The 26,818-nt window shown below is 37.5% G+C and overlaps 1 long non-coding RNA gene across 3 annotated transcripts in view; it reads right to left on the bottom strand.

Moving 5' to 3' along the window:
- LOC117084386 overlaps positions 1-26,818 on the bottom strand; it is a 57,168-nt gene that overhangs the window by 16,335 nt on the left and 14,015 nt on the right. For 2 of the 3 annotated variants that reach the window (XR_004437424.1, XR_004437425.1), the window contains exon 2: positions 25,037-25,174. This is a non-coding gene — a long non-coding RNA (uncharacterized LOC117084386). Of the gene's footprint in view, positions 1-23,715; positions 23,775-25,036; positions 25,175-26,818 lie in introns of all 3 variants that reach the window. The other variant, XR_004437423.1, reaches the window with a different exon arrangement.

The following is a 26,818-nucleotide window of genomic DNA, read 5'->3' as shown; positions in this document are numbered from 1 at the left end:
AATGTAAGTGTAAATCACATAAAAAGACATTCTCTGATTAAAGGTAGCTGATAATTGAACATACACATTTAAGCCAACCAGAAACTGAGCTCAAGCCTTATAGAGCTGAGTTCAAATTCCAGGTCATTCACATCTAAACAGTGCACAGGTAAACCACTTATTCTCTCAAAATGACAATTGGCATATAAATTAAATGGAGAAATATCTAACTTAGAAAAAATGGTACACAGAATACATGGGATAATTTATAAACTCAAAATGACAATTGGCATATAAATAAAATGGAGAAATATCTAACTTAGCATAACGATATATAGAATAAATGAGATAATGTGTATCAGGTATATAATGCTGTTTTGCACATAGAGCTCAAGATATAATAGCTAGTAATTGTGGCAGCAGTAAAGCCACAAAACATTTACAAGAAGTATAGGTTGGAATAAAGCAACTATCTGTTCCACAGGTATGCAGACTGGCAGATTATTCATGCTTTCTTGTCTTTGACATGATATAATACCATAGTTTGTCTCCAAAACTATAGAAAGATAGAAAATGCAACATGAGTTAGAGACTATTTCAGGCCAGAAGAAAGCCTGATGGAAATATGGTAAGGCACCAGAATAGGACATTCCCAGACTCAAAAGTTCTGGGTGGAACCAGACACCAGAGAGAAATGGTGGATTATTACATTACTTTATGGACCTTAAAGACAGTATACTGGAATTCTTTCATTTTAACTTGGGAAAATTGAGACACAGAGAGATTGTTTTCCCTCTGATGACAGTTTAAACATGAATAAGCCAGTAACCTGAATCATCAGTACAACCTGAAGTCCATACCCACCATCAAACAGCAACTCCACCAACCTGTGCCCAAAAGTTCAAAAAACTACCTGAAGAAAAACTTCTGGAATCAGCTTTGATATGTTAAGAGCTTAGAAGTCATCAATGAGAAAAAGCTGGACAAACCTAAACATTTACTTTGCTTGGACTTATCAGAGAGAGTGAACAATTGATTTAAAGACTTCCTACAAAGCTACAGTAGTGAAGCCAACATGGTATGCTGGCAAAAGAATAGACATTTAGTTTGATGGAACTGAGTAGAGGAACTAAAAATAGACCCACGCATATATAATCAACTGATTTTGAAAAAGGTACAAATGAAATTCAATAAAGAAAAAAATAGTCCTTTCAACAAATAGTGGTGGAACAGTTGGATATATACATATGCAAAGAGAGAGAGCGAGACAACGTAGACACAGAGCTAATACATCACACTAAAATTAACTCAATATAGATCACAGGCCAAAATGCAAAATGTAACACAATAGATCTTTTAATAGGAAAAATGTAGATGACTTTGAGTTTAATGATGAGATTTTAGGTACAATACCAACTAAACATTGTGATCCATAAAAGAAAAACATATCAATTTGAATTTTATTACAATGTAACAACTCTGCTTTGTGAAAGATATTGTTGAGACCGAAAATATACGCCACAGACTTGGACGAAATATTTACAAAACACATATCTGATAAAGGCCTCGTATCCAGAACATACAAAGAACTCTTAGAACTCAACAGTGAGATAGCAAACAACGCAAAGAAATAAGCAGAAGCTCTGAACAGACACCTCACCAAAGAAGATATACACAGCTCTGAGTCTAGGTTCTGTCTCTCTCTTTGCATTTGTATATACCCAATTGTTCCACCATTATTTGTTGAAAGAACTATTTTTTCTTTACTGAATTGTAGTTGTGCCTTTTTTGAAAACCGTTGGCTATATACATGTGGGTCTATTTTTAGTTCCTCTATTCATCCATCAAAGAAGATATACACATTAAATAAGAACATGAAAAGATGCACAAATCATTTGTCCTCAGGGAAATACAAATTAAAACAGTAAATAGATTTCACCACAATCCTATTAGAATAACTAATACCTAAAACATAAGAATACATAAGAACTAATTAAAAGAGCACCCAGTGATTACTGCTGCAATTGCTGGAAAGGATGCAAAGTAACAGGAACTCTCATTCATTGCTCATAGAAATTCAAAGTGGTACGGCCACACTGGAAGACAGCTTGGCAGTTTCTTACAAAGCTAAATATATATTTATTTATGACTGATATGCTCTTACCATATCAGTCAGCAATTGCACACCTATATATTTACCTAACTGATTTGAAGCCTTATACCCATAGTAGCTTTATTCATCATATCCCAAAACTGGAAGCAAAAAAGGTGTCCTTCAAAAGGTGACAAGATAAACAAGATGTGGTATATTCATATAATGGAATATTATTCAGTGTTAAAAAGAAAGGACCTATCAAGCCATACATAAACATAGATGAATCTTAGTCTATATTTCTAAGTGAAAGAAGCCAGTCGGAAAAAACTACATTCTGTATGATTTTAATTATGTGACATACTGGGAAAGGCAAAGCTGAAGAGATAAAAAGATCAGTGGTTGGCAGGGACTCGGGGGCAATTAGAGGATTGAATATGCAAAGGACAGGAGAGTTTTTTAAAGTGGTGAAACTCTTCTTGATTAAACTATAATGATGGTTGGCAGGTGTTTGGGTGGCATGGAAGAACTGATAGGTGAAGAGCAAGAAATTCTAAGGTGGTAAAAATATTCTGCATGAGACTATAATGTTGGTTACATGGTGGTTTCATGGCACTATGCATTTGTGATAACTCATAGAAATTTACAGTACAAAGAGTGAACCTTCATGTTTGCAATGAAGAAAAACATTTATGAGGTTGAAGGGTCCCGGGATAGAGTATAGAGTATGACTAAAAACTAACTGTGTTACAAATTTATGAAATAACCTCACTAGTGGGGATGGGGGAAAAAGTACTGACCTAACTAACTTTGGAATGAGTGAAATTAAGACTGAAGTCAAAAGGAACTGTATATGAGTACTGTACTGTAATTCAAAAGTTATTTTCCAGCCGAGTGCGGTGGCTCACGCCTGTAATCCCAGCACTTTGGGAGGCCGAGGCGGGCGGATCACGAGGTCAGGAGATCGAGACCATCCTGGCTAACACGGTGAAACCCCATCTCTACTAAACAAACAAACAAAACTAAGTACAAAAAAGTAGCCGGGTGTGGTGGCAGGTGCCTGTAGTCCCAGCTACTCGGGAGGCTGAGGCAGGAGAATGGCGTGAACCCGGGAGGCGGAGCTTGCAGTGAGCCGAGATCGCGCCACTACTGCACTCCAGCCTGGGCAACAGAGCAAGACTCTGTCTTAAAAAAAAAAAAAAAAAAAAAAGTTATTTTCCACATGGGTTAGGTTAACAATTCTGAAACTACTATACTTATGTACTGCAATGGAACAATTGAATAAATGGATGACAGATGGTGGGAGCAAGGTGTCTCATTTTTGTAGTGGGATAACCAAGATTAGGAGGCCAATTCATGTGGTAATGGATTAGAATTGGAGACATCAGTATAAACTCATGTTTAACTTAATATATGCACAGATGATTATAAATAGTAATATTTATAAGCATGTACAATGTGTTAGTATACATATATTTATTTGCTCTGTCAGGTGAGAGGGCCTGAAATCAATGACATCCCAGTAGCAGTTAGTAAAACTAGCACCTAGATCTTGGTTTCTGGTACCATTTTAAGTGACACCAAGACTTTTTGAGAAATGGTTGATTCTAGGACTAGGAAAAGAAATATACAAGATGGGCTTGGACCCTCTGGTATTGCTATAAAATAAAAAAGTGATCAACAAAACCACATGATAATGAGGATATGTCATACGGATACAGTAACTAATTAAAAGAGTGCCCAATGATTACTGCTGCAACAATTAGAACAACAACATAAAGTACTATTAAATTATACCCAGATATCTATAAGTTCATAGTGACATAAATAAGTGATTGAAAAAATAAATAAATTGAAGATAATGGACAAATCGTTTGTGCAGAAGAATTCCAAACAATTTATGTAAATACTTTGATTTGAAGGTGGAGCATAACCCCCATTTCTTAAATATGGATTGCACATAGTGACTTCCTTCCAAAGAGTGTATGCAAACCCAGAGTAACTGCACAGTGGGGAAACCTGACAAACACTACTTTGACTAGGTATTGAAGCTCGACATCAACGGTGATAAGCCAGTGATAGTATATATCCTTGATATAATGTTATCAGAAAAGCATTTGAACTCTGCAGCATTTGAACTCTGCGGTCTTCCTCCCAACAACATATAACTCCAGTCTAATCATAAGAAAAACATCAGACAAATACCAATTGAGAAACATTTTATAAAATACCTGACCACTAATTCTCAAAAGTGTCAAAGCCATAAAAACAAAGAGAGTCAGAGATATTCTCTTAGCCAAGAGGGACCTAAGAAATTAAGACCAAAAAAATGTAGTATGTTATCCTGGATGAGGTTCTGCTGCACAAAAAATAAACTAGGTAAAAACTAAGAAAATCTGAATAAAGTCTACATTTTAGTTAATAATAAAATACCAATGTTGGTTAATTAATTATGACAAATGCACAATATCAATGTGATGTTAGCAATAGAGGGCAGTGGATGTGGGATATATGGGAGCTCTCTGTAGTATCTTACAATGTTTCTGTAAATCTTACATTTTCTAAAATAATAAGGTTATGAGAGACAATCTAAGGTTCTCTTGAATATCTGTGAAAATGCAAATGCTTACTAGAAGGAGCTTTCTTTTATCTCTTATCAGTCACTTCACTTTAGTATGCAGAGAAGATTATGATCAAATTCTGGTATGAAATTTGTAGAAAAGAGATAAAAGAGATCAATGGCCCTTGAATCTAAATAGGTAAAAAGAAGTAGGTTGTTTGTGAGTGGTAGTGTAAGAAGGTGGATAAAAGAATACTTTTTAAGTTTATGTTCTTGTAATAGAAAACGTAGATACTGCTAAATGCCAAGAAGCTCTGGGATAGAGTAGAAAAAAGCAGAATGATCCTTTCTGTATTATTTAGGTCAAGTCATTTGCTAGCTTTGGGTTGTTTTCCCATACACTTAGTAAATAAATTGAATTATTACTTCAACAGGGTCATTCAGTTCTGACCTTCTATGATGCCATCAATATGGTTTTAGCATGGGCTAACTGGCAGATTAACAAAGAAGCAGAAAGTTTTAGTTAAATTAGTTCCTTTTTACTTTCGTAAGTGTCAAATTCATAGTCAAGGAAAATTGCCTATTGCATATTTTTCTATGACACATTATTGTCTACATAAAAAATAAAGGAACCAAATGAAATTTAGTGACATCTCATTCATCTTTTGATAATGAAAACTTTGCCTTTTAAATAGAAAATTTGCATTTGACCAGAAAGAGGGAATAAAAACTTGGCTTATTCCTTTGGCTTGGTTACACTTCACAAAAACAGACTCTTAGCATAATAATATCTGTATGTCACAGATGCCAGCAATTATTTATAGCATAGAAGAATAGAAGCATATGTCTATTTAGATAAAGCACATAAAAAGTACAGTCTCTGCTTCCTACTACTGATTGCCTCTTCATGAAATCTCTCAGATGTGACACCATCAAACTCATGTTGCATTGCCAAAATTCCATAAAAAGATACCCAATTTTTAAAATTGGCTACTTTTAGATAAAAATAATGACACCAAAGTTAATGGTCCAGGGATGTTTTACTTAGTGTAGAAAGCATCATTAATGAAGGAATATATAAACTAACAAAAATATTTCAATAATACAAATAATTATTTCAGTGCATATATAGTTATTTTAGAGAAGTAGGATGCCTATTCAGAATTTAATCTATAATAAACAAAATGAACAAAAAAAGAAAACTAAACCCCATTTATAGCAATTTCCTTTCCAATTTTTGTGACACTTGATGTTTTCATGATAAGAGTCATTGTAATTGCTGACAGAACACGTTGTACCTCTGACTGCTGCAACCAAAATAGATCTTGGGGATCATCAGTGCAACCATTGTATTTTGCAATTGAGAAGCTGAAACATGAACTAGCTAACCAGGACAATAATTCCATACCATGAAATTCCCACTTCATTGCTGCTTTACCTATAGAACAAAACACAGTAGTTAGTGGTGTGCTGGAGCAGACTCATCCTGGCTCATGGGAGCCAATTTTTAAATATTCAGGAAGGCTATGAGTCAGGTATTAAACCACTGGCAACCTGAAATTGGCAACAGTGGGAGTATTTATTCCACAGAAATAGGCAAATACTTCATATATGGATTTTCTTTCTTTATTCCTTTCTTTCTTTCTTCTTTTCTCCCTTTTTTTTTCTTCGGAGATTTGTTTTCCCAACACACCACTGGTCCCAGCCCTCAAGATGCAATTATATATAGTAGTTGCCAGTTTCACGTAAAAATAAACTTTATACTAAAGATTGGAATGTTGGTATTTTTAAGTTTATACTTAGCATTTCTAGAAAAATGGTATATTGTACTCATTTGGGAAAAACTTAGAAATAATATTCTTTATTTCTAAAGATGTGAACATATGTGAAATTTATATGTAAGTCTGATAGAGAATGTCAGTCCACAGTACAGGAACTTGTCCTTACCAAATTAGAAATAGGCATAGCTATTTCGCAAAAGCAGAGTTATTTTTATGGTAATTTTACAAGGATATGATGATTAGTTAACCGGATCAAAAAAATTATAGGGATAACCTGGAGAAGAGCATGAATAGGGTGGGAGGTGGTAAGAATCCAAAGGAAAAGCAAAATAAAGGGAACAGATTCCCAAAGAACCTTCAACCTGGTAACAAGAGCTTTCACTCCCACTGGCCGGCTGCTTTAAGTTCTTCTGTGTCAACTTGTTGCTGTGGCTTTGTGAAAAACAAAATGTTGAGTCAATTCTTACTTGTATGATCTAACTTCTTAAAGAAACTGCTAATAGTTAAAAAAATATTATGAAGGCTAAACCATATTAAGCCCTATCAGAACATTCTTTACAGCTTGGGTGATAAAAATGAAATATTCCATTTTGATTAAGTATAATTTGAGACATTTCAGATATATTAAAATGACAAAAATCGATTAGCAGTTTGACATATAGGGTTGCAGTAGGATTTCTAATCTCAGCACTTTTGACATTTGGGATGGGATCACGCTTTGATTCTTTGAGATGTGCATGTGTGTGTGTGCGTGCATGTGTGTGTGTGTGTGTGTGTGTGAGAGAGAGAGAGAGAGAGAGAGAGAGAGAGAGAGAGATTAGGAGGTAGAGAGCAGCCTGTGCCTGTAGGATTCTTAGCCTATCACTGGTCCCTACCCGCTTGAAGCCAGTAGCCACCCCCAACCCCAGTGGGCCCATCAAAGGTGATTTTCAACATTGCCAAACATTTCCTAGGGCACAAAATTGCTCCAGGTTTAGAATCACCCAATCAACAGAATAGAAAGAAGTTATGAACTCAAGAAACAGTTTTGGAAATCATGTTTTTTAGTAATTGCTAAAGCCTGTTTAATGGTGTCTAAATAAGGGTGAATATCTCCCAGGAAACATGTGCAAAGTAGAAAAAAATTAAGGATCTGAAATGAGTGGATAAGGTAGGACTCTTTCTATTATAAATAAGAGTTACCCAACTGAAAGTAAAGAAGTAAGATAATTTATTGGACCTCAAGAAACGAGATCCTGAGTAACATTTAAAAAGAAAAAAAAAAGTTTCGAGCCCATGAAGATGAAAGGACTGTCATTAAGGGAGACAGAAGCCCTGAAAAAAATAGTGTAACAAAAGACAAGAAATTCTTTATTTTCTCTACCCTACTCTTACCCTGAGCCTGCTAGTCTTCTAAGACTCAGTTCAACACTCTTGTTTCCTTTAAAATCATTACTAAGTCTTCAGCCATTACTAGCATTCCTGTCTCTGGTTCCTTTTCTTAGAGATTATGCCAGATAAACTTGCAATGAAGTGTATTCTTTTAATATCATTTGTTGCTGCTTTGTAATTTTTTATTAGAATCTATTTATTCATATCACATGGGTTTACATATGCAGCTATAAGAGGTAAATATAAGCATGTTTTCTCAAAGATTCATCATAAGAAATTTTCTTTGAATGAATGGAAGTTAGACACATGCATTTTTGTAAGTGCAGATTGAGAATACGTTTTTAAAACATGTTTATTTTTCCATTGGGCCCTATAAGGCCAAAAGAAATCCAGCAAGAAAAGTCAATAAAATGTAACAATACATTCTTTTTTCTTTCTTTTTTTTTTTTGAGATGGAGTTTTGCTTTTGTCACCCAGGCTAGGGTGCAATGGTGTGATCTCGACTCACTGCAACACTGCAACCTCCACCTCCCAGGTTCAGGCAATTCTCTTGCCCCAGCTTCCCCAGTAGCTAGGATTACAGGCGTGCGCCACCACGCCTGGCTAATTTTTGTATTTTTAGTAGAGACGGGGTTTCACCACGTTGGCCAGGCTGGTCTCGAAATTCCAACCTTAGGCAATCTGCTCTTTTTGACCTCCCAAAGTGCTGGGATTACAGGCATGAGCCACCGCGGCTGGCCAAGCATACTTTCTCTAAGATGCATCATAAACTGTTTTCTTTCAGTGAATGGAAGAATTTGATAGAAAAACACCTTTGTTAGTAAACATGGAGAATATGTCATTACAATATTTTTTTCTCTATTGGTTCATATTACATGGGTTTACATATGCACTTATAAAAGACAAATGTAAGGAGGCTTTCTTAAAAACTCATAATAAGCTGCTTTATTTCAGTGAATGGAAGAGTTTGATAGAAAAACACCTTTGCAAGCACATATTAGCAATATGTTATTAGAACATGTTTCCTTCCCTATTGGGCCTCACAAGGTCAAGTAGAGAAATTCAACAATAAAAGGCAAATGGAAGCATTTTTTTTATTGTCAAGATTCAGAAAGTATCATATAAATTCAGTTGGTATAGCATCTTCTGATGCTTATCTTTATTTTTCTATTTTTATAGATTCGGGTGTATACGTGCAGATTTTTTACATGAATATATTGCATAATGATGATGTTTGTCATTGTAGTTTGCCCATAGCCCAAAGAATGAACATTGTACACTATTTAAGCCCTCACCCCCATTCCCACCTTCTCCTCTTTTGGAGGCCCCAGAATGTATTACTTTGCTCTATATGTCCATGTGAACCCATTATTTAGCTCCCACTTATAAGTGAGACAGTCCAGCATTTTGTTTTCTGTTTCCAAGTCGTTTCACTTACTAGCTCCATTCATGTTGTTGCAAATGACATGATTTCATTCTTTTGTATGGCTACATAGTATTCCATGGTGTATGTATACCACATTTTCTTCATCCAACCACCCACTGATGGATGCAGGTTGATTCCATGACTTTGCGATTGTGAATAGTACTGCAATAAATATAAGATTGCAGGTATCTTTTTAATTTCTACTTTTAACTTTTGTGAATACATAGTAGGCATATATATTTATGAGGTACACGAGGTATTTTGATACAGGCATTCAATGTGTAATAATCACATCAGGATAAATGCCATAGCAATCACCTCAAGCATTTATCCTTCCTTTGTGTTACAAATAATCCAATTATACTCTTTTATTTTTAAATAGGCAATAAATTATTGTTGATTGCAGTCACCATGCCGTGCTATCAAATACTAGATCTTATTCATTATACCTAACTACATTTTGGTATGCATTAACCATCTCTAATTATCACCCAACACCTCACTACTGTTCTCAGCCCCGATAACTGTTGTTCTACTCTGAATCTCCATGAGTTCAATTGTTTTTAATTTTTAGCTCCCAAATAAGTGAGAACATGTGAAGATTTTCTTTCAGTGTCTGGCTTATTTCACTTAACATAATAACCTCCAGTTATCAATGTTGTAAATAGATAACATCTCATTTGCAAATGAGAGGATCTCATGCTTTTTAATGGCTGAATAGTACTCCATTGTCTATATTAGCAGATTTTCTTTATCCATCTGTCTGTTGATGGATACTTAGGTTGATTGCAAATCTTGACTACTGTGAATAGTGCTACAATAAACATGGGAGTGCAGCTATTTCTTCAATACACTGACTTCTCTCTCTCTCTCTTTTTTGTTTTTTCGGTATATACCTAGGAGTGGAATTGCTGGATCATATGGTAGTTCTATTTTCATTTTCTTGAGGAACCTCCAAACTGTATTCCACAGTGGCTGTACTAGTTTACATTCCCACTAGCAGTGTACAAGGGTTCCCTTTCCTCTACATCTTTGCCAGCATTTGTTATTGCCTGTCTTTTAGATAAAAGCTGTTTTAACTGTGGTGAGACACTATCTCATTGTAGTTTTAATATGCATGTCTCTGATGATCGATGATGCTGAGCACTTTTTAATATACCAGTTTGTTATTTGTATGTCTTCTTTTGAACAATGTCTATTCAGATCTTTTGCACATTTTAAAATCAGATTATTAGATTTCTTCCCATAGAGTTGTTTAAGCTCCTCATATATATTCTGTTTATTAATTCCTTGTAAGATGAATAGTTTGTAGATATTTTCTCCCATTCTGTGAGTTCCCTCTTCGCTTTCCTTTTTGTTTCCTTTACTGTGTAGAAATTTTTTAACTTAAGGTTTTCCTATTTGTCCATTTTTGCTTTGGTTGCCTGTGCTTGTGGGATATGACTCAAGAAATTTTTGCTCAGATCAATGTCCTAGAGAGTTTTCCCCAATGTTTTCTTGTAGTAGTTTCATAGTTTGAAGTCTTAGATTTAAATATATGAACATTTTTATTTGATTTTTGTATATGGTGAGAGATAGGGGTCTAGTTTCATTCTTCAGCATATGGATATTCAGTTTTCCTAACACCATTTATTGAAGAGACTGTCTTTTCTCCAGTTTATATTCTTCATACTTTTGTCAAAAATGAGTTCACTGTAGGTGTTTGTATTTGTTTTTGGTTTCTCTGTTCTGTTCCATTGGTCTATGTGTGTTTGTTTTTATGCCAGTACCATGCTGTTTGGGTTACTATAGTTCTGTAGTATAATTTGAAGTCAGGTAATGTGATTCCTCCAGTTTTGCTCTTTGTGTTCAGGAGAGCTTTGGTTATTCAGCATCTTTTCTAGTTCCATGTATATTTTAGGATTGTTTTTTCTACTTCTGTGAAGAATGTCTTTGTTATTTTGATAAGGATTGCATTGAATCTGTAGATTCCTTTAGAAGTGTGGACATTTAAAAATATTGATTCTTCCAATCCATGAACATTGAATATCCTTCCATTTTTGTTTCCTCTTCAATGTTTTTCATCAACATTTTATAGTTTTAATTGCAGAGATCTTTCACTCCTTTGGTTATGTTAATTCCTAGGTATTTTATTTCTTTGATAGGTATTATAAACGGGGTTATTTTCTCAATTTCTATTTTAGATTGTTTGCTGCTGGCATATATAAATACTACTGATTTTCTTATGTTATTTTGTATCCTGAAACTTTACTGTTTATCAGTTCCAATGGTTTTTTGGTGGGGTCTTTAGGTTTTTTTCAAATATAAAAGATTATGGCACCTGCAAGCAAGGATAACTTGACTTCTTCTTTTCCAATTTTGATGCCTTTTATTTCTTTCTCCTGTCTGATTGCTCTAGCTAGGGCTTCCAATAATATGTTGAATAACAGTGGTAAAAGTGGACATCCTTTTACCACTGTTCCACCTCATGTTCCAAATCTCAGAGGAAAGGTTTGCAGTTTTTCCACATTCAGTATGATAGTACCTGTGAGTCTGTTGTATATGGCTTTTATTTGTTGAGTAACAGTCCTTTTACACACAGTTTTTAGAGTGTTTTTATCATGAAGGGATTGTGAATTTTTTTAAGTGCTTTTCCAGCATCAATTGAAATAACTATAATGTTTTTATCCTTTATTCTGTTGACATGATGTATCACATTGATTAATTTGTATGTGTTGCTTCCCTAGGATAAATACCACTTGGTTATAACAAATGACCTTTTTAATGTGATGTTCAATTCAGTTTGCTAATATTTTGCTGAGAATTTTTGCATAAACATTCATTGGGATATTGGCCTGAAGTTTTTTGTTTGTTTATTTGTTGTCATTACTGTTATTGTAATGTGTCTTTGCATGGTTTGGTATCAGGGTAATAATGGCCTGGTAGAATGAGTTTGGAGGCATTTATTTCTCCTCTAGTTTTTTGAATAGTTTCAGTAGGATTGGTATTAAATCTTCATTAAGTGTTTGGTAAAATTCAGCTGTGAAGCCATCAGGCCTTTGACTTTTCTTTGCTGGAATACTTTGTATTACTGCTTAATTCTCATTACTAGTTATTTCTCTGTTGATTTTTTTTTATGTCTTTATTATTCAATCTTGGCAGGGTATATGTGTCTAGAACTTTATCCATTTCTTCTAACCTTCTAACCTGCAAAGCAGGTTATTGGCATATACTTGTTCAGAGTAGCCTCTAACAATTCTTTGAATGTCTGTGGTATCAGTTGTAATGTCTCCTTTCTCATCTCTGATATTATTTATTTGGGTCTTATCTCTTTTTTTCTTAGGTTTGTAACTTTTATTTGTCTTTTCAGAAAAAAAAACAACTTTTCATTTTTCTGATTTTTTGAATTTTGTTTCAATTTTATTTATATATCCTTGGGATATTATTATTTATTTTCTTCTACCAATTTTGGTTTCTTTTTTTCTTGTTTTTCTAGTTCTTTAAGATATATTATTAGTTTTTTATTTGCTGCACTTTCTCTGCCTTATTGATGTAAGTGCTTATAGCTATAAACTTTCTCCCTAGTACTGCTTCTGCTGTATCCCATAGGTTTTGGTATGTTGTGTTTTCGTTATCACTTGTTTCAAGAAATATTTAATTTCCTTCTTAATTTCTTCATTTATCCACTGGTCATTGAGGAGGAGTATATTGTACAATTTCTGTTTTTTTATGGTTTCCAAAAATCCCTCTTGTAATTGATTTTCATTTTATTCCATTCTAGAGAGAAGATACTTGATATAATTTCAATTTTGTTTTGAGTTTTTGAAGACTTGCTTTGTGGCCTATATGGTCTATTCTTGAGAATGATTCATGTGCTTAGGAGTAAAATGTGTATTCTGCAGCCATTGAATGAAATGTTCTATTAGGGACGTTTGGTCTACAGTGCCTTTTCAGTTCAATGCGTCTTTATTTATTTTGTCTGAATTATCTCTTCAGTCCTGAAAGTTTGATGTTGAACTCTCCAGCTATTATTGTATTGGGATCATGCTCTCCCTTTAGCTCTAATAATAGTTGCTTTATAAATCAGGGTGCTCCAGGGTTACGTGCATTTGTATTTACAATTCTTATACTCTCTTGCTGAATTGAACCCTTCATTATTATATAATAACTTCTTTGTGTCTTCCCTTTATTTTCAGTCTGTCTTGATAGGTGAGGTGTGTTTCTTTTAGGCTACAGAGTGTTGGTGATTTTTTTAAATCCATTCAGCCACTCTATGTCTTCTGAATAGATAGTTTAGTCTATTGACATAAATGCTGTTATTTATACTTAAGGACTTACTTCTGCTATTTGTGTTCTTTCCTTCGGGACAGAAAGTTTTCTCCAGCCCTGGGTAAGTCCAGAGAGTCCACTTGGGATCCAAGGCTGGAGTCAGAAACTTTAGGAATCTACCTGGTGCTCTCTTCTACTCTGGCTGATCTGGCACATAAGCAACAAAACAAAGTCCTTCTTATTCTCCTTTCCCCTTTCCACAAGCAGAGGAGTCTCTCCCCATGGTCAACCCTGCCTCAGGCCCACAGCAAATACCACCAGTGTATCAGTCCATTTTCACACTTCTGACAAAGACATATCCGAGACCAGGAAGAGAAAGAGGTTTCATTGGACTTACAGTTCCACATGGCTGGGGAGGCCTCATAATCATGGCGGGAGGTGAAAGGCACTTCTTACATGGCAGGGGCAAGAGAAAATGAGGAAGAGGCAAAAGCAGAAACCCCTGATAAAACCATCAGATCTTGTGAGACTGATTCACTACCATAAGAACAGTATGGGGGAAACTGCCCCCATGATTCAAATTGTCTCCCACCAGGTCCCTCCCACAACATGTGGGAATTATAGGAGTACAGTTCAAGATGAGATTTGGGTAGGAACGCTAAGCCAAACCATATCATTCCGCCCCTGGCCCCTCCAAATCTCATGTCCTCACATTTCAAAACAAATCATGCCTTCCCAACAGTCCCCCAAAGTCTTAACTCATTTCAGCATTAACCCAAAAGTCCAAAGTGTCATCTGAGACAAGGCAGGTCCCTTCCACCCACAAGCCTGTAAAATCAAAAGCATGCTAGTTACTTCCTAGATACAATGGGGTTACAGGTATTGGGTAAATACAGTCATTCCAAATAGGAGAAATTGGCCGAAACAGAGGTTACAGGGCCCATGCAAGTCTGAAATCCAGCAGGGTAGTTAAATTCTAAAGCTACAACATGATCTCCTTTGACTCCATGTCTCATATCCAGATCACACTGATGCAAGAAAGGTAGGTTCCCATAATCTTGGGCAGCTCCACCCCTGTGGCTTTGCAGGGTATAGCCTCCCTCTTGGCTGCTTTCACAAGCTGGCATTGAGTGTCTGTGGCTTTTCCAGGCACACAGTGCAAGCTGTCAGTGGATATACCATTCTGGTCTCTGGAGGCCAGTGGTCCTCTTCTCACAGCTCCACTAGGCAGTGCCTCAGTAGGGACTCTGTGTGGGGGCTCTAACCCCACATTTCCCTCCCAAACTGCCCTAGCAGAGGTTCTCCATGAAAGCCCCGCCCCTGCAGCAAACTTCTACCTAGGCATCCAGCTGTTTCCATATATCGTCCGAAATCTAGGTGGAAGCTCCCAAACCTCAATTCTTGACTTCTGTGCACCCTCAGGCTCAACACCATGTGGAAGCTGCCAAGGTTTGGAGCTCGCACCCCCGGAAACCATGGGTGGAGCTGTACCTTGGCCCCTTTTAGCAGCGGCTAGGGCGCTGGGATGCAGGGCACAAAGTCCCTAGGCTACACACAGCATAGGGACCCTGGGCCAAGCCCACAAAATCATTTTTTCCTCCTAAGCTTCCAGGTCTGTGATGTGAGGGGCTGTCAGGAAGACCTATGACATGCCCTGGAGACATTTTCCCAATTGCTTTGGGTATTAACATTCGGCTCCTTGTTACTTAAGCAAATTTCTGCAGCTGACTTGAATTTCTCCTCAGAAAATGGGATTTTCTCTTCTTTCATATTGTCAGGCTACAAAATTTCCAAACTTTTATGCTCTGTTTCCCTTTTAAAATGTAATGCTTTTAACATCACCCAAATCACCTTTTGAATGCTTTGCCACTTAGAAATTTCTTCTGCCAGATACCCTAAATTATCTCTCTCAAGTTCAAAGTTCCACAAATCTCTAGGGTGGGGGCAAAATGCAACCAGTCTCTTTGCTGAAACATAACAAGAGTCACCTTTGTTCTGATTCCCAAAAAGTTCCTCATCTCCATCTGAGACCAGCTCAACAAGTTCCTCATCTCCATCTGAGACCAGCTCAACAAGTTCCTCATCTCCATCTGAGACCAGCTCAACAAGTTCCTCATCTCCATCTGAGACCAGCTCAACAAGTTCCTCATCTCCATCTGAGACCAGCTCAACAAGTTCCTCATCTCCATCTGAGACCAGCTCAACAAGTTCCTCATCTCCATCTGAGACCACCTCAGCCTGGACCTTATTGTTCTTATCACTCTCAGAGTCTTTGTCAAAGCCATTCAACAAGTCTCTAGGAGGTTCCAAACTTTCCCACATTCTTCTGTCTTCTGAGCCCTCCAAACTGCTTCAACCTCTGTCTAATACCCAGTTCCAAAGTGGCTTCCATGTATTCAGGTATCTTTTCAGCAATGCCCCACTCTACTGTACCAATTTACTGTATTAGTCTGTTTTCAAGCTGCTGATAAAGACAAACCTGAGACTGGGGAGAAAGAGGTTTAATTGGACTTACAGTTCCACATGGCTGGGGAGACCTCAGAATCATGGCAGGAGGCAAAAGGCATTTCTTACATCGCAGCGGAAAGAGAAAATCAAGATGCAAAAGTGGAAACCCCTGACAAACCCATCAGATCACATGAGACTTACTCCCGTGAGAACAGGATGGAGGAAACCACCCCCAAGATTCAAGTTCTCTCCCACCGGGTCCCTCCTATAACATGTGAGAATTACGGGAATACAACTCAAGATGAGATTTTGGTGAGGACACAGAGCTGAACCATATCAGCCAGTCTACCACCAACATTCACTGAAGGCCCAAGTGGTCTTCAGTCAACTTCTTGTAAATGTCAGGCCTGGGATTGTATCTATAGGGCAGTGGGCTCCCCTGTGACATAACACAGGTTCAGAAATGCCATCCAAGAGGCAATGTATAGAATTGTGAACCCCAAGAGCTCATTTGGTGCTCTATCCCACTGTGGCCAAGCTGATACCTAAGCTGCAAGATAAAGTCCCTTTTACTCTTCTATCACATTTTCTCAAGCAGGAGTCTCTTCCCATAGCCAGCATAGCTGGGAATGCACTAGGTCACACCTGAAGCCAGCACGTCTCTGAGTCTCACCCAAGGCCCATGGTGAACTGGCTACCGAGGCTCACCCAAGGCCCACAGTGAGCACTGCCTGGCTACCACTGCTGATTACTCAGGGCCCAAAGGCTCTTTAGTCAGCAGATGATGACTCCTGCCAGGAGTCAGTCCTTCCCTTCAAGGCAGCAGGTTCCCTTCTGGCCTAGGGTATGTCTAGAAATGTCGTCTAGGAGTGGGGTCCTGAAATCAGACCCTCACAACTCTGCTGGTGTTCTGTCCTACTCTGGCTAGGCCAGTATCCAAGTTGTAAAACAAAGACCTCTTTACTCTTCCCCCTCCTCTTCTCATGAGGAGGGAAGGAGTCTTTCCTGGAGCTGCAAGTTGTGCTGCCTGGAGTTTGGGAGGTGTGGTGCAAGCAGTCACTTGGCAGACAAAGCTGGTATCTCACCAGGTCACTTGTCCCCCAAGTCTGCCGGCTCTGAGCCCAGCACAGCACCAGGACATGCCCAGGAATTGCAGTCCTTGTGCCCTAGACTGCTTTTAAAGTGTATTTAGAATCCCAGAGCACTTTGGGCAACAGTGGTGAGGCTTGCCAGAATTCAGGTTCTGACGGGAGGATGGGTGCTTCCCTTCTGGTTAGGTCTAAACCATCCCTTCCTGGGCTCCGGCTGAGTTCTGCCTGGTGTTGCTTTCCACTGTGACATGGCAGCACTGATTTCTAGAGTGAAATCCCTTCATCACTGTGCTCTTCCTTCCCCAAGTGCACAGATTCTCTCTCTGTGACACGTGGCTGCTGCTGGGGGATGGAAGAGGGGTGACACTGGCAACTCAAGATTGTCTCTCCTAACTTTAGTGTCTCCTTCAGTGATATCACATTAAAACCAGGTACTGTGATTACTCACCTGATTTATGGTTCTTGTGAAGGTGATTGTGTGTGTGTGTGTGTGTGAAAGAGAGAGAATAGTTGTTCAATTTAATATTCCTGCAGTCAGGATGCTTAGTGAAGGCTTCTATTTGGACATCTTGCTCTGCCTCCTCTTTCTGCAGGTGTCTTTTTTATATGATGATTTATTTTCCATTGGGTGGGTACCCAATAGTGGGATTGATGATTTCATGATAGTTCTATTTTTAGTTCTTTGACAAGTCTCCATTCTGTTTTCCATAGAGGTTGTACCAATTTACATTCCCACCAACAGTGTATAAGCATTTCCTTTTCTCCATATCCTCACCAACAGCTGTTTTTTGTTTTTTGACTTTTTAATAATAGCCATTCTGACTGGTGTGACATGGTACTTCATTGAGGTTTGAACTTGCATTTCTCTGATGATTAGTGATGTTGAGCACTTTTTCTGTTGGTCACTTGTATGTCTTCTTAGTGATTATATGCAATAAATTTGCAAATAAGTGCATTCTTTTGGTATTATTTATTGATTTATTGTATATTTTATACTTCCTTTTCTAACTAGATTTTAATTTCCTCAAGAATAAGAACCTGTCATGCTGTAGTAGCCCTCTAGAGCCTTTTACTGGGATCACTATAGTTAGAAAGTAAATAAATATTTCAGTATTAACTATTGACTATTTCCTTCTATTGCTGTTTTCAAAGAGCATCATTTTAGTTTATATTAGTGAGTAATCATAGTGAAGGACACATAAGAAAGATAAAGATGCCACATATCAGCCCCGAGTCACTCTCTAACAATGCCCATTTCCATCATTGAGTAATGTGATAATCACTACTCTTCTAAAAGGGAGGTACATTTAATTTCTTTTTTCTTCCATAAATCACATTTAATTTCCTACTTTAATGTTCTAAGACATGCTTATAATTGTTTTCCTTTAACCTACTCTGTATTTCCAATAAAAACGTGGTATGTTACTTAGAAAGAGAGTACTAAATGGGGAAGGAAGAGATTTTTTTTTTTAGCCTTTCATTACCACTGAATTTTACTGTGAAATTGCATGGAAATATTGCTTTCTCTGATCCTCAGTTTCCCATTGCATAAAACGAAGTGGTTTGATGTGTAATTTTTTCCAGTCTTAACAGCATAAAATTTAGTGATTTAGTCAAGTAAGTTATTCTGCTTAATGTCTGACTATAGCTTCTGAGAAGTCAAACGCATCGCAGAAGGTAACAATACATACGTATATATTTTGATGATTAGAAAAAACTAATTTAATAAAAGCACCAAATAAGTATGCAGCTTTATAATAAGTTATAGCAATCAGTGACATCTTCTCCCTTTTTTCCTGCAAACAAATCTAGTTCATCTTGGCAATAAGATGGATGTGGATAGACCTATGATGCAACTGTTGCAACTAATTCTGCTTCCAGCTACCTTGAGAGAATGCTGAGGTTAGCACGACAATGAGGTGAGCAATAAATTGCTTTTTGAATAGATGGATATATTTCACCTCCTATCATAAGACTGCCTAATAAGTGAGTCCTTTGAGCATAACTCAGCCTCTATGAAATGTTATGTAATCTTTGAATTTTATCACTTTAATTTAAATAATTCTCCATATTTTACTTTTTTTACAGATAGCCAAGCTTTGTCATCATAATGCCCTACTAAAAAATCAGCCCTTCCTCTCAGATGGTTACATATTAGATGTGTCTTTGCTATAAACAGGAACACCTTGCATGTATACTTTATGCCGCCTTTCAAATGAAAAAGGAAAGGAGCATTTCTAGAATTTTCATCATGCTGGATTCCTAGAAATTAGAGTGTGAATAATGGCCACTGAGTTTCATGTGCAATTTATTTATATTTTTAAGGTATATATAAATGTCTGAAAGTCTCACATTCATAAAATGTACCCATCCAGAAACTACTTTCATGCATTTCCAACTATTTAATGTGTAGCAACAATAAAAAATTTAAAAATGGAAATTTCTCTAGTCTAATACCATCTGTTTATGAATTTTGTTGTGGGTAGCATTTCCTTTCAACCTGTGCTCATGAGCAGACATAATTTATGAAGCTGAAGTCAGCATAGAGATGTAATTTTACATTTGACTTTTCTACACTGCATATTAGGAAACACTTTTTAATTCTGCCTCATAGTCATTACAGTGTGAAATGGCAGCTTAACATTCCATTTCTCATGCTCAAACTCAAGCCAAGTGGTACTCTTTCACCATTTCTTGTATACGGGCCATGATTTTTGACCTCAGAACCTTTGCATGTGTAGTTTCTAAGTCTCACAATCTAGGTCTATCTCCACATGTCCAAATTCTACTCATTTTTCAAGTTTAAGTTCTACAAGTAAGACTTCAGTGAATGTTTTCCTGATGGCCTTTTTTATACCCTGTAAATAAATATAAATATTATTTATTAATTAGAAATAAGAGGCGCTAGAGGCAGTGGCTCATGCCTGTAATCCCAACACTTTGGGAGGCTGAGGCGGGTGAATCACCCAGCCTGGCCAACATGGCAAAACCTCATCTCTACTAAAAATACAAAAATTAGCCAGGCATGGTGGTGGGCACCTGAAATTCCAGCTTCTCAGGAGGCTGAGGCAGGAGATTCACTTGAACCCAGGAGGTGGAGGTTGCAGTGAGCCAAGATCACACCATCGCACTCCAGCCTGGGCAACAGAGAGAGACTCTGTCTCAAAAAGAAAAAAAAAGAAAAAGAAAACAAGGAAATAAGAGAAAGGAAGAAAGAGAATAAACCCACTTTAAGTTCCCCATTTTTTGAAATTTTATTCTAGTGCTCTTCCTCTTCTACCATACTGATTACCACCCTCACATAAGTACAATCAATAAGTATTGAAAAAATCTAGATAACGACTTATAATAACAAAAATTAATTTATTTTTAAAATCCTCAACAATACCAATAGGTTTGTTAATAAATCCATAAGTTGTGTTGATTCACCTGGTAGTCAGGAAAAGGGAATTTGAACTGTCATATATTTATTACTTATTTGCTTCCATAAGTTGTGTTGATTCACCTGGTAGTCAGGAATAGGGAATTTGAACTGTCATCTCAGGAGAAAATTCTGCCTAGGACAGTCTGGGCAATAAGGTTATTATCTTTCAGGACCATAACCTATACCCTTCTCTGAGTGTTCTTGAAAGAAGTCAAAACACCGAAGATACATTTGACCCTAGAGTAGACCAAGCCAGATAACTGTATTAATGGGGTGAGTAAATATTACATTTATCACTGTTGCTGAGTAAACAAGGGATAAAATGGCTTGTCTGAGCTCCAGATTTTGGGGAGCAGGTATCCAAAGAAGAGTATTTCTAAAATTAGATTATTCTGTAGGAGAAAAGCCAATAGCCCTATAACCCATTAGGTTTCACATCTCTCCAATGCACTCTTACACCTAGTAAGAAAGACGGGGTTTCTTATTCCCAATTTACAGATTAGAAAAAATGAGGCTCAGATCATCTTAGAGAGACTTGTGCAAGAGCTTTTCAAACATAGTTCTTCCTCTGACCAAAATCTCACACTTTTTCCCACAATGTCATATTGCTCTAGAAAAATGTCTTCATACAACTGCAAATTAAAGTGTTTACATTTATCAAGGATCTACACAAAATACTCTCTCTCTCTCTCTCTCTATATATATATCTATATATATATTTACACACAAAATTTTGACTAGTGTTTTTTTCCTCTACTCTCTCTCTCCTAATTATGTTCTCAGGGAAATCTCATGAAAAAGCTGCTCATCTTTTTCATGTAACATTCACCCCTTCTTCCCATCTCATCTTTCATATGACATCCACCCCTTCTTCCCATCTTCTAAACCAATTTTCTTTTTCTGGGGACAGTAAAATCTGTTGGGCACAACAACGTACAGTGGGTGCTATACTTTCTTCGAGGTGTGAATTGCTTTCAGTGAGAGTTATAGCTCTCTCTAGGCACTGCCACTTCTTTTGCTTGGTCCACATCTGCTTCTTGAGATCCCCATGTCCATTGCATAAAGTAGCTGTTTCTACTACATTCTGCCATGTTCCAGCCACCCTTGTACACTATGTTCACTAACTCCATCATCTCCACTAGGCCCTGTAAGCCAGTATCATTGGATGTTTTTGTTCAAGTCCTGGAAAATTCACTGAATAGAGTTACGTAATTATTTCTCTTACCCTTTTTATATTTTATTCAGTTAGCAGTATATCAAATTATCAAAGCAATAATACCATATGCCTTAACTAACCTACAGAAGTTTCACTGAAAATAATTGTCTTATTTATTACTTGTTTGCTTCCTCTCTTGGAGCCAGGAACAGGTTTACGAAAGACCTCTTTGCTGTGACAATTAAAACCTCATTGATCAAACAGTCCTTACTCATTCCTTATCTCTTCTCTTAGATATTTTCTCCAAACTCCTCAGTTTCCCAGGCAGATATCTGAAAGCCTTACCCCCCATGGTTTACATATGAATTGATATAAAATATGGCATTACAATGAACAATTAACGAGCTGTAATAAAAGAGAATTCACTTGTTCTTGACTTGCAGAAAATTCTCTTTAATGTGACTCAAACATAATGTTTTAAGATTACATTTCCTTTTTTCTACAGATCAAATTTCACTACTTGGTTCTGCAGTGAATAATATTTGCCTTATGCTAATAATGTAAACACTGCTGAATTTTATTTTTTCAAGTTGTAAGCAAAGCACAAAAGTATCAAATCTGGGCCGGGCACAGTGGCTCATGCCTGTAATCCCAGCATTTTAGGAGGCCGAGGTGGGTGGATCACCTGAGGTCAGGAGTTTGGGACCAGCCTGGCAAACACATAATGAAACCCCTTCTCTACCAAAAAGTACAAAAATTAGCTGGGCATGGTGGCACATGCCTGTAGTCCCAGCTACTTGGGAAGCTGAGGCAGGAGAATCGCCTGAACCCAGGAGGCAGAGATGGCAGTGAGCCTAGATCACGCCATTGCACTCCAGCCTAAGCAACAGAGCGAGACTCTACCTTTCAAAAAAAAGGTCTCAAATCTATAAACCATGGAAATGTTAAAATGTTTAAAATGATAAAACTCTTATGAACTAGGAGACAGGAGAGAAGGAGAGATGGGAGTAAGGTTGTATTATGCAAGAGCAAACACTACATCTTTTGCTTTTGGAATCACCTACTACTGCTGAACACTGATGGATCAAGAAATTGAGAAAATGATGTTTATTTCTCAAACTTATGGGCAATGGAGTGAGTAGTTGTAGGTATCCACCAGAAAAATGCACATCAGAGAAGGTAAAGTAAGTCACTTCTGGCAGTGAATCTGCAATGAGGAGGTGGAATGGGAGACTTACTTTTGATTTTATGCTCTGCCTGCCATCTTATGAGAATATTTTAGGGACTAAGTCCTTGGGTTTGCTTTAATAGACTTTAATAAACTTCTTTTTCATTTTCTTATGGAATTCACCTATTCTAGTGATACCCTTGAACTACAGGTTAAGGAGCAACAGCCTGTTGTAACACACAGCAGGGATCCCCAGAAGTTTCTCTCACTCTGTGTCTCTGACAGGCAAGAAAGCAAGAAAGATCAGTCACTTGTTGCCATGATGATGCCTAAAGATCAGAAACTAAACCTTTCTTTTTTTTTTTTTTTTTTTTTTGAGACTGAGTCTCACTCTCTCACCCAGGCTGGAGTGCAGTGGCACAATCTCACCTCACTGCAACCTCCACCTCCTGGGTTCAAGCGATTTTCTTGCCTTAGCCTCCTGAGTAGCTGGGATCATAGGCGCCCACCACCACATCCAGCTAATTTTTGCATTTTTAGTAGAGACAGGGTTTCACCATGTTGGTCAGGCTGGTCTTGAACTCCTGACCTCAGGTGATCTACTATCTCCCAAAGTGCTGGGATTACAGGCATTGAGCCACTGTGCCCAGGCTAAACCCTTATCTTACCCTGACTTCTCTACCGTCACCTCCTCTGCCTCATCACCCATGCTATTTGCCAGAGCCCAAAAGCAGGTCCAGTGATGGCCTCTTGTGATTCCCAAGCAGTATAGTTACTCAGTTAATTATAAACATGCTTTCATAAAATGCATAGCTAAATCCCATGCTCTCCACAAAAGAAAATTTTGTAATGCAGCTAAGTAGAAACATGACACAAGCTTGATGAAGAAACATGGAAATCCCCATATGAAGAAAGAGTGCTGCTTTCAGTCATTTTCTGGTGACTGGTGACTGCGCCATCTGACAACTTACCCATGCACTGCTTCATCACTTGGGGGAATGCCATGCATCAGTCCAGCCCTTTAGAGCCACTATATTCATGTTAATAAAAAGTATACAAAAGAAAATTTGCTTTCTTCCAAAATTATAAGGCAAGTGTTTGTTAACTGCAATTTTTATATCATAACATCTAGGAAGCCCTAAAAAAAAGCATTTGTTGACAGAGAAACTATAAATACATGATCAAAAATGGTCAACTGAATCACCATAGAGATGAAGGGTTTTTTTCCTAAGATCACACAAAATGAGGATGGAAAAAAAAGCTATGAGTCACTTGCGCATAAAACTTTTACCATCCTCTTTGAAGGTAGAACTATAAAAATATTTTTTCTGTATCCAAATTACAATCCATATGTGATGACTATTAAAAATAGGATATTTTGTGTATCACAAATACTGTCATCAGCTGTTTTTTTCAGTCTGTAATGAATGTTATTTTTCCTTGAGGAAAGAATTTTCTAAATTATCTGGATCATCTAAAGCTTATGAAGTAGCAAACTGTTCTTGTCCTTCGTTGACTTACAGCCTGCCATGATTTTTTTTATATAACCATAAACACTAAATTTTGGTTGGCCTATATCGTGCATGATACTGATTCTAAGATAGCAAGGGATTAAGTGAATTTCACAACTTCAGCTCACCAGAAGAAACCCAGAGATTATATCTACCCATATGTGTTTAAACTCCGCAGTCATTAAAAAAAAAAAAAAAAAAAAAAGGTACTGTAGCTCCAAGCCTGGACGTGATCCCTGATCATCTTTGACATTTTCAAAAACAGAAAATTATTTAGCTTTATTTTAAATGTCACCCCTGTGCAGGTGAGGAATGTATCATTTAAGAGTGTGCAGCCGGGCGTGGTGGCTCAAGCCTGTAATCCCAGCACTTTGGGAGGCTGAGACGGGTGGATCACGAGGTCAGGAGATCGAGACCATCCTGGCTAACACGGTGAAACCCCGTCTCTACTAAAAAATACAAAAAAACCAGCCGGGTGGGGTGGCGGGCGCCTGTAGTCCCAGCTACTCGGGAGGCTGAGGCAGGAGAATGGCGTGAACCTGGGAGGCAGAGCTTGCAGTGAGCTGAGATCTGGCCACTGCACTCCAGCCTGGGCGACAGAGCAAGACTCCATCTCAAAAAAAAAAAAAAAAAAAAAAAGAGAGTGCAGCAGGGAAGAAACTGTGTGGATGCTCACTGTCTATGGAACGTTTAATAGACTCGACCACATTCTTGTGAAATAGAAATTGGGTATTTGCTGAATCATATAGAGGCAATGATCAAAAGGAAAGCTCTTACTTACTCTTCAGAAACAGTGGGGTGTAGAGGGAAGTTTCCTGGTTTAAGAGGTAGAATGTAGGATTTGAGTCCCAACTTCATCAGTCACTAGTTCAGAGTCTTTGGACAAGTCAACTACTCCCATAGGCCTCTGCTCCCACATCTGTAAAAGGAAAGTTAACATTAGCTCTTTGGTCACTTCAAAAGCCTTTTATTTCTCAGAAAGTCATGAATACCTTATTCTCAGTCTCCCCATTTGTAAAATAGGGCAAAAATTTCATGCTCTGATAATCTTTTAAGCTGTGAGAATATAGATGTGAACCCACTTTGAAAATAAAAAGCTACCAACTTTAAGATGTTAGTTTTATTTATTCATATATTTCAAAACAATAATATATTGGGAAAGACTATTGCCTCTATTTTTCTGAAATATTTATCATTTTATGCTAACCAAGTAGTAAATTAAGAAATTTGGCTATACCCTAATATGATTGAATTGGTTGGGCTATTTCTTATTTATTCACTCTATGGACATCTTATCTTTTTTTTTCTGGACAAGAGCATGAATAGGTGAGTCTTTGGACCAGTCATCCTCTAAGTCTATATTGAAAGCCTGCAGTACAGCCAATGATACAAAGGGAAAATGGCCAGATACAATTACGGTTGTCAGAGTCAGTACCTTTTCTTTTCCCTTTGGAGCAGTATCATACTATTGTCATCTGAGAAATGCGGTGACATTTCATCTCCAGAGGAAAGAAACCTCACAGCAATTCTGAAGCAGTTTCATGCTTTCTTATTTAGTGCTCTTCTTTGTACTGTCCTTCTTCCATTGTTTATGTTATAAATTTGGGACTACCTAAAAGGACTTCTAGACTGACTATTCTTTGTGAAGATATCTCCCCTGTCATTCCTTTAGCTGCACAAAATCCTTCCCTACAATCTCTACTGCTACCCTTATCAAACTGAATTTGTCACTATTCACTGTCTTGCCCTTTATTCTCCTACTTCTGCTCATGCTGTTCCTCCTGTTGGGCATCCTTTCCCCTAGTCAAGAGTGGCAAATTCTCCATCCTTCAAAGTCTATTGAAATGCCAACTACTGATACAGAATTGCTTGACGTTCTTGAAGGCTTGAATGTTTCCATCCCCTGGAATCCCCTAGCCTTATTTCCATATCTCATTCAAGGCGCTTTTCACATGTGCTCTTATTGTTTATCTACCACTCTTCTCTGCCCTTTCGGATCAAAGTCCTTTGAGTGGGGGGATGTGCTCATCCCAGTGTTTCCCAAAGGACTCATATGTGATAATTAATGTTAATGTTACATGAGTGGGTACAGATTATTATATTTAAATGCTACCCATGGTCTCAGGCTACTAGTAAAACCAAGGACTCATTACATTAACAACTGAATCTTGTTAGTTTTCAGTCCCCAATCTCTAAAGCAAATTCAGTCCCCAGTGGACAGAGTCCTTTTCACCTAAATATTCATCTCTGTGCTAGCTGTCACACCTTCCTTCCTTGCATGTTCATATCTTAGCCATCCTTAAAAAGCCAGACTAAATGCTCCTCAAGATGCCATCCCTAAATAGTAGGATTTCATTTTACCCTTCTTTGAACTTCGATTAGCACTTTGTATGACTTATTTCCCCAACAATAGAGTTAACTTCACCTCTACTATCACCACCAACTCTTCTTCCCTAACCCCGGGCCACGCCTTCACCTCTCCAAATCCTACAAACACACACACAATATCTAGCCTCTCTGAGGGCAAAAACCGAGTGTATTTAATCTCTGTAGTTCTTATATT

The sequence above is a fragment of the Trachypithecus francoisi genome, unplaced genomic scaffold, assembly GCF_009764315.1.
Source record: "Trachypithecus francoisi isolate TF-2019V2 unplaced genomic scaffold, Tfra_2.0 Lachesis_group0, whole genome shotgun sequence".
In the NCBI taxonomy this organism is placed as follows: domain Eukaryota; kingdom Metazoa; phylum Chordata; class Mammalia; order Primates; family Cercopithecidae; genus Trachypithecus; species Trachypithecus francoisi.
Note: the sequence above shows the minus strand (reverse complement) of the source record. Positions and strands in the feature narration are given on the sequence as shown.